The following is an 8,899-nucleotide window of genomic DNA, read 5'->3' on the forward strand; positions in this document are numbered from 1 at the left end:
CTTACTGTGTCTGGTGGGGGGGGTTCATATATTTTGTACAGTGCGTGAGTGCAGAGTTGGATGGTGAGCCGTGCATTGCATGACGTGCAATTTTGTGCTGTTCCTATCAGGTACATTGTTAAGATATTATATTGTATATTGTAATTGTATTATTTTGGTAACTACATGGCCCAGTGAACAAGCACCAAACCAGCGTGCGTGAGTGCAGAGTTGGATGGTGAGCCGTGCATTGCATGACGTGCAATTTTGTGCTGTTCCTATCAGAATAAATCTCCATGACTGGTGCTACACTTTGGAGTTCGTGTCGAGGATTGATTGTACACAACGCAAGAAGAGTACTGTTACACTGAACAGTTAATCATATGGCTACCCGGACTATTTGCATTGACCCCCTTTTTTGTTGTTGCACTGACCATCTTGCACTGGCTCTACCCACACACACACTACACTCCAATACACACATACTCTCACTCACACACACTGCTGCTACTCTGTTATCTATCCTGATTGACTAGTCACTTTTCCCCCTACCTATATMTACATATTAGCTCAATCACCTCAACCCCATCTGAGCAGCAGCAGTTAGGCTCCTCCTAATTTTTTAAATTATTGTTAAATAATTTTGTTTTTTGGGAACAGTTTGGTTGTTTCAATGGAGTGCTGTCTCCACATCTGGAGATATTTTTCATTTGAGAAGATTGAGATTGATCAACCTGGCTATGAAAGCTAGCTAGTCTACTATCATCTGGCAAGAAGCAACAAGAGCAGGATTGYGGGACTAGAACATGAGGACAACGAGAAAGAGGAAAAATAGAGGATAAAACCAACAGAAAAAGMAATTGATTTGGAGGGTTTCTGGAAGATTTCTAAAGGAAAGACAGTACAAGGCATTGAAAAGGAAACAAAAACAAAACAAGCACATAAGGTAGGATTATTCTGGACATTGTAGTTGGTGTGAACTGTCGTGGAAAATTGCAAGATTATGTTATAATGCTTGTAAGATTATGTTATAATCATCAAATCAACTCAAATGTATTTATATAGCCCTTCGTACATCAGCTGATATCTCAAAGTGCTGTACAGAAACCCAGCCTAAAACCCCAAACAGCAAGCAATGCAGGTGTAGAAGCACGGTGGCTAGGAAAAACTCCCTAGAAAGGCCAAAACCTAGGAAGAAACCTAGAGAGGAACCAGGCTATGAGGGGTGGCCAGTCCTCTTCTGGCTGTGCCGGGTGAGAATTATAACAGAACATGGCCAAGATGTTCAAATGTTCATAAATTACCAGCATGGTCAAATAATAATAATCACAGTAGTGGTCGAGGGTGCAGCAAGTCAGCACCTCAGGAGTAAATGTCAGTTGGCTTTTCATAGCCGATCATTAAGAGTATCTCTACCACTCCTGCGTCTCTAGAGAGTTGAGAACAGCAGGTCTGGGACAGGTAGCACGTCCGGTGAACAGGTCAGGGTTCCATAGCCGCAGGCAGAACAGTTGAAACTGTAGCAGCAGCACGGCCAGGTGACTGGGGACAGCAAGGAGTCATCATGCCAGGTAGTCCTGAGGCATGGTCCTAGGGCTCAGTTCCTCCGAGAGAGAGAAAGAAAGAGAGAAAAAGAATTAGAGAGAGCATACTTAAATTCACACAGGACACCGGATAAGACAGGAGAAGTACTCCAGATATAACAAACTGACCCTAGCCCCCCGACACATAAACTACTGCAGCATAAATACACCACTAGAGGGATATCTTCAACCACAACTACCATCCTGAGACAAGGCCGAGTATAGCCCACAAAGATCTCTGCCACGGCACAACCCAAGGGGGGCGCCAACCCAGACAGAAGATCACGTCAGTGACTCAACCCACTCAAGTGACGCACCCATCCTAAGACGGCATGAAAGAGCACCAGTAAGCAAGTGACTCAGCCCCTGTAATAGGGTTAGAGGCAGAGAATCCCAGTGGAGAGAGGGGAACCGGCCAGGCAGAGACAGCAAGGCGGTTCGTTGCTCCAGAGCCTTTCCGTTCACCTTCACACTCCTGGGCCAGACTACACTCAATCATATGACCCACTGAAGAGATGAGTCTTCAGTAAAGACTTAAAAGTTGAGACCGAGTCTGCGTCTCTCACATGGGTAGGCAGACCATTCCAAAAATGGAGATCAATAGGAGAAAGCCCTGCCTCCAGCTGTTTGCTTAGAAATTCTAGGACAATTAGGAGGCCTGCGTCTTGTGGACCGTAGCGTACGTGTAGGTATGTACGCGCAGGACCAAATCGGAAAGATAGGTAGGAGCAAGCCATGTAATGCTTTGTAGATTAGCAGTAAAACCTTGAAATCAGCCCTTCCTTAACAGGAAGCCAGTGTAGGGAGACTAGCACTGGAGTAATATGATCACATTTTTGGTTCTAGTCAGGATCTATCAGCCGTATTTAGCACTAACTGAAGTTTATTTAGTGCTTTATCCGGGTAGCCGGAAAGTAGAGCATTGCAGTAGTCTAACCTAGAAGTAACAAAAGCATGGATTAATTTTTCTGCATCATTTTTGGACAGAAAGTTTCTGATTTTTGCAATGTTACGTAGATGGAAAAAAGCTTGTCCTGAAACAGTCTTGATATGTTCGTCAAAAGAGAGATCAGGGTCCAGAGTAACGCCGCGGTCCTTCACAGTTTTATTTGAGACGACTTTACAACCATCAAGATTAATTGTCAGATTTAACAGAAGATCTCTTTGTTTCTTGGGACCTAGAACAAGCATCTCTGTTTTGTCCGAGTTTAAAGGTAATGCTTAAAAATAATTTAAAAAATAATGCTTGTATTACATTATAATAGTTGTTACATTCGACAGAATAGAGTATTCTGTTAACTATTGTGTGTGTGTGTGTGTTCCACTGAGGATGGGCCTCTATGAGATAGCACTGACAGAGGTGATTTACAATGTCTTTGGGTGATAAAACCTAGAGCATTCCAGAGAACATGAGCTAATGGTTCTGTTCTATGCCGTACCAGGGAGAGATGGTTCTAGTTTGGAGTAAGAGGGCCAGACACTGGTCTTTACAATAAACTGTTGACACAGCAGTAACTGTCTGCTATGGTTTATAGATATCTTTCATACAAATCTTTACCTTTGTGGACTGTTCCTAAGATCTGTGGTTCGTCAGTGTAAGTTGAGAGGGGTGTATCTTGGCTATAAAAGATCTTTGTACTTTTCTGTTGGTACTTCTCAACGGTTCATTAGAAATAGTGAATTGTTGAAAGTCAAATGCTATTGCAAAGCTTATTATTAAAGATGTAGTTTAAGTATAACRCTGACTGGTGTGTAGTTTGTAACTCTCCTCATTTGGTAAGCAGAAATATGCCACCACAGAACAGTTTTAATTGCCCTAAATTACACATTTAATAGCTTGATATTTTCATTAGTCCAGTAGCTACACAACTCAGGCTGGTTCCCAGAGTAACCCTCCACATGATCATCACCAGACTCTTCATAACCATCTCCCTAACCAACCTTCCTCTGATCAAGTCATGAACTGTCCCTCTCCATCTTTGGAGGATACATGCACTAAAATAATTGGCCTCTATTGGTTGACTTAACTATCAGCCCCCGTCCCCGCAAGAGGCCTTTTGGTAGGCCGTCATTGTAAATAAGATTTTGTTCTTAACTGACTTGCCTAGTTAAGTTAAATAAGGTACTTTGGCCATGTCGGAAAGAGATGAATCACTAATGGTCCACAAATCTTGATATTTCATGAACAGGAGCCTGATAATCGACTCTTCACCATTAATGCCTACAACTATGGCACTGTAATGATTCAATGGCCTAGAAATTGTACTAATCCTCTATATATACAAGAGTTTACATCACTGAAAGAGCTAACAGACACCTTGAAAGAGAATGACACTAACTGCTACACTTTAATCAGAAGACTGATGAGAAATCAGTTAATTCCTAAAGTCCCACACTCTCATATCTAACCAAGCCACCCTTGCAGACATGGAGAGCGACAACCGTTTCTAGGCTTTGGGAGTATCTCCCTACTGGAGGTAGAGGTGAATGAGCTTTGTGGTGAGGTGACAGTTCTGAGGCAGGATAACGAGGGGCTGAGAGAGAAGCTGGCAACGGTCTAGAGCATCATGAGGAGAGAGGTAGCTGACATCAGGGAGGAGCTACAAAGGGAGTTGTCAGCAGTCATATAATTGCTACAACACAGAGACACCACCATCCACACTCTAAGAGAACAACTGGAGCCTACCACAACCCTCACTACCACACCCTCACATCCCCTCATCGGCAGTACCACGTATTGAACCTGCGGAACTCACACAGACTCAGTACATGAGGTCAGTAGCCAGGTCTGACCCGACCTCCCCAAGATCTTTACATCCCAGCCCCAGAGCACCAGCACCAGTGGAGCCATGCTGGGACCCTCAGAAGAGAGGAAGACAACGAAAGGCCATCTGTGGTCCCCACCCCACTCCATCCCCCCAAAAATCATTCCAGACACCACAGCCCACAACAGCAGCAGAGCACTCTATTTCCTTCATTTTTAATGTGACTCCAATGGGAAATTTCTCAGACAGAAACTGCTATTCCCTGGCATGTCAGTCAGAAAGCTATGGTCACCAACAACACCAAGTGCCTTGAAAAGTCTGTCAAGAAACAAATGAAATGGGGCCAAATATTATAATTCATACAGGTARTAATTTGTTATTTTTTTTTAAATTTAACCTTTATTTACCTAGGCAAGCCAAACCCGGACGACGCTGGGGCAATTGTGCGCTGCCCTATGGGACTCCCCATCCCGGCCGGATGTGATACAGCCTGGATTCGATACCAGGGACTGTAGTGATGCCTCTTGCACTGAGACGCAGTGCCTTAGACCGCTGCACCACTCGGGAGCCAAATAATTTGATGGCAATGAGAGGACATGTGGCAGCCAGAGATGCAAAGAGATTTCCTAACACCAAAATCAGTATGTCAACCCTGTTGCCACATGGAGCTGTGCCCTTCCACATTATTCAAAGCAACAACAATGATTTGTCTAGAGGCTGTGCTCTCTTGGACAATGTTTACCTGGCGAACCACCGTGAGATTCACCCCCAGGTGATATACGACCTAGTACACTTCAACAAGCAGGGTGTCAAGGCGTTTGCTAGGAACTGAAAGAAACTCCTCTGGGACAAAGCAAAAACCCAAATAAGAGGAACTTTGCCATACATCCTCCAAGATCACGACCACCAGCCCCCACTCAGAGAGTCCAGCACCACCCTACACCACCAGGCCTCATGCAGAGAGGCCAGCTCCACCCTGCACCACCAGGCCTCATGCAGAGAGGCCAGCTCCACCCTGCACCATCGGCCCCTTCCAAAAAAGACCAGCTCCACCCTACACCATAGGTTAACTTCCAGAGAGGCCAGCTCCACCCTGCACCATGGAGCCCCTTCCAGAGAGGCCGGCTCCACCAGACAACATTGGGCCCCTTCCAGATTGGACACAGATCTGGGGAAGGGTACCAAAAAATGTCTGCAGCATTGAAGGTCCCCAAGAACACAGTGGCCTCCTTCATTCTTAAATGGAAGAAGTTTGGAACCACCAAGACTCTTCCTAGAGTTGCCCACCCGGCCAAACTGAGTAATCAGGGGAGAAGGGCCTTGGTCAGGGACGTGACCAAGAACCGATGGTCACTCTGGCAGAGCTCCAGAGTTCCTCTGTGGGGATGGGAGAACCTTCCAGAGGACAACCGTTTCTGCAGCAGTCCACCAATCAGGCCTTTATGGTAGAGTGGCCAGACGGAAGCCACTCCTCAGTAAAAGGCACATGACAGCCCACTTGGAGTTTGCCAAAAGGCACTTAATGAATCTCAGACCTTGAAAAACAAGATTGAACCCTTTGGCGTGAATGCCAAGCATCACGTCTGGAGGAAACCTGCCACCATCTCTACGGGAAAGCATAGTGGTGGCAGCATCATGCTGTGGGGATGTTTTTCAGTGGCAGGGACTGGGAGACTAGTCAAGATTGAGAGAAAGGTTCACCTCCAACAGGGCAACGACCCTAAGCACACAGACAAGACAACAGAGGAGTGACAAGTCTCTGAATGTCCTTGAGTGGCTCAGCCAGAGCCCAGACTTGAACCCGATTGAACATCTCTGGAGAGACCTGAAAATAGCTGTGCAGCAACACTCCCCATCCAACCTGACAGAGCTTGAGAGGATCTGCAGAGAAGAATGGGAGAAATTGCCCAAATACAGGTGTGCCAAGCTTGAAGCGTCATACCCAAGCAGACTCGAGGCTGTAATCGCCACCAAAAATGCTTCAACAAAGTACTGAGTATTCAAAGCCATATTCCTGTTAAGCTCAGAGAGTATCTCATGACAAATAAAGTAGGTGTGCTGTGGTTGCAGGTTCTCCGGCCTCATCTGTAGCCTCTTCTTTTAGGGTGCTGCTATAGCCCGCCAAGTGCAAACTCTCAGTGTCTGGAGAATATGTGTGTGATTTTCGATAAGGTCTCTGATGCTAACAGAGAAATGTATTTTCTTGGGGACCTGAACATCGACTGGTTATCATCTAGTTGTCCTCTCAAGAGGAAGCTTCTTACCGTGACTAATGCCAACATGACCCAGGTTATCATTCAACCAACTAGAGTGTATACCAATAGTGTTGGATCTGTGACATCCACTTGTATTGATCATATCTTCACCAATGCTGCAGAGCTTTGCTCCCAAGCAATATCAATTCCCATTGGCTATAGTGACCATAACAAGGAAAGCCAAAGTACCAAAGGCAAGGCCTAATGTTATTTACACTATACATATAAAAGTATATGGACACCCCTTGAAATTAGTGGATTCAGCTATTTCAAATCAAATCAAACTTTATTTGTCACATGTGCCGAATACAGCAAGTGTAGACCTTACCATGAAATGCTTACTTACATTCCCTTAACCAACAGTGCAGTTCAAGAAGACTTAAGAAAACATTTACCAAATAAACTAAAGTAAAAAAGAATAAAAAAGTAACACATTAAAATAACAATAACGAGGCTATATACAGGGGGTACGGGTACCGAGTCAGTGTGTGGGGGTACAGGTTAGTCGAGGTAATTTGTACATGTAGGTAGGGGTGAAGTGACTATGCATAGATAATAAACAGCGAGTAGCAGCAGTGTACAAAACAAATGGAGAGGGGTGTCAGTGTAAATAGTCCYGTGGCCATTTGATTAATTTTTCAGCAGTCTCATGGCTTGGGGGTAGAAGCTGTTAAGGAGCCTTTTGGTCCTACACTTGGTGCTCTGGTACCGCTTGCCGTGCGGTAGCAGAGAAAACAGTCTATGACTTGGGTGACTGGAGTCTCAGACAATTTTATGGCCTTTCCTCTGACACTGCCTATTATATAGGTCCTGGATGGCAGGAAGCTTGGCCCCAGTGATGTACTGGGCCGTACGCACTACCCTCTATAGCGCCTTATGGCCTACCCTTACCACCTGGGGGCGGGCCCGTCAGGAAGTCAAGGATCCAGTTGCAGAGGGAGGTGTTTAGTCCCAGGGTCCTTAGCTTAGTGATGAGCTTCGTAGGCACTATGGTGTTGAACGCTGAGCTGTAGTCAATGAACAGCATTCTCATATAGGTGTTTCTTTTGTCCAGGTGGGAAAGAGCAGTGTGGAGTGCGATTGAGATTGCGTTATCTGTGGATCTGTTGGGGCGGTATGCGAATTGGAGTGTTTTCAAGCCCTGCCACATCCGACGAGCGTCAGAGCTGGTGTAGTAGGATTCAATCTTAATCCTGTATTGACGCTTTGCTTGTTTGATGGTTCGTTTGAGAGCATAGCGGGATTTCTTATAAGCATCCGGATTAGTGTCCCACTCCTTGAAAGTGACAGCTCTAGCCTTTTAGCTCGATGCGGATGTTGCCTGTAATCCATGGCTTCTAGTTGGGATATGTACGTACGGTCACTGTGGGGACGACGTTGTCGATGCACTTGTTGATGAAGCCGATGACTGAGGTTGTATACTCCTCAATGCCATTGGATGAATTCCGGAACCTATTCCAGTCTGTGCTAGCAAAACAGTCATGTAGCGTAGCATCCGCGTCATCTGACCACTGTCACTGGTACTTCCTGCTTTAGTATTTGCTTGTAAGCAGGAATCAGGAGGATAGAATTATGGTCAGATTTGCCAAATGGAGGGCGTGGGAGAGCTTTGTATGCATCTCTGTGTGTGGAGTAAAGGTAGTCTAGAATTTTTTTCCCTCTGGTTCCACATTTTACATGCTGGTAGAAATGAAGTAAAACGGATTAAAGTTTGCTTGCATTAAAGTTCCCGGCCACTAGGAGCACCGCTTCTGGATGAACATTTTCTTGTTTGCTTATGGCCTTATAGAGTTGGTTGAGTGCGGTCTTAGTGCCAGCATCGGTTTGTGGTGGTAAACAGATGACTACGAATAATATAGATGAGAACTTTCTTGGTAGATATTGTGGTCTACAGCATATCATAAGGTACTCTACCTCAGATGAGCAATACCTTGAGACTTCTTTAATATTAGACATCGCGCACCAGCTGTTATTGACAAATAGACACACACCCCCACCCCTCATCTTACCAGACGTAGCTTCTCTGTTCCGCCGGTGCATGGAAAATCCCACCAGCTCTATATTATCCGTGTCTCGGTGAGACATTAGGTATTACATTTAAGATATTATATTTAAGCCACACCTGTTGCTGACAGGTCGATAAATCGAGTACACAGCCATGCAATCTCCATAGACAAACATTGTTAGTAGAATGTCCTTACTGAAGAGCTCAGTGACTTTCAACGTGGGACCGTCATAGGATGCCACCTTTCCAACAAGTCAGTTCGTCAAATTTCTGCCCTGCTAGAACTGTAAGTGCTGTTATTGTGAAGTGGAA

Source organism: Salvelinus sp. IW2-2015, unplaced genomic scaffold, assembly GCF_002910315.2.
Source record: "Salvelinus sp. IW2-2015 unplaced genomic scaffold, ASM291031v2 Un_scaffold1682, whole genome shotgun sequence".
NCBI lineage: Eukaryota > Metazoa > Chordata > Actinopteri > Salmoniformes > Salmonidae > Salvelinus > Salvelinus sp. IW2-2015.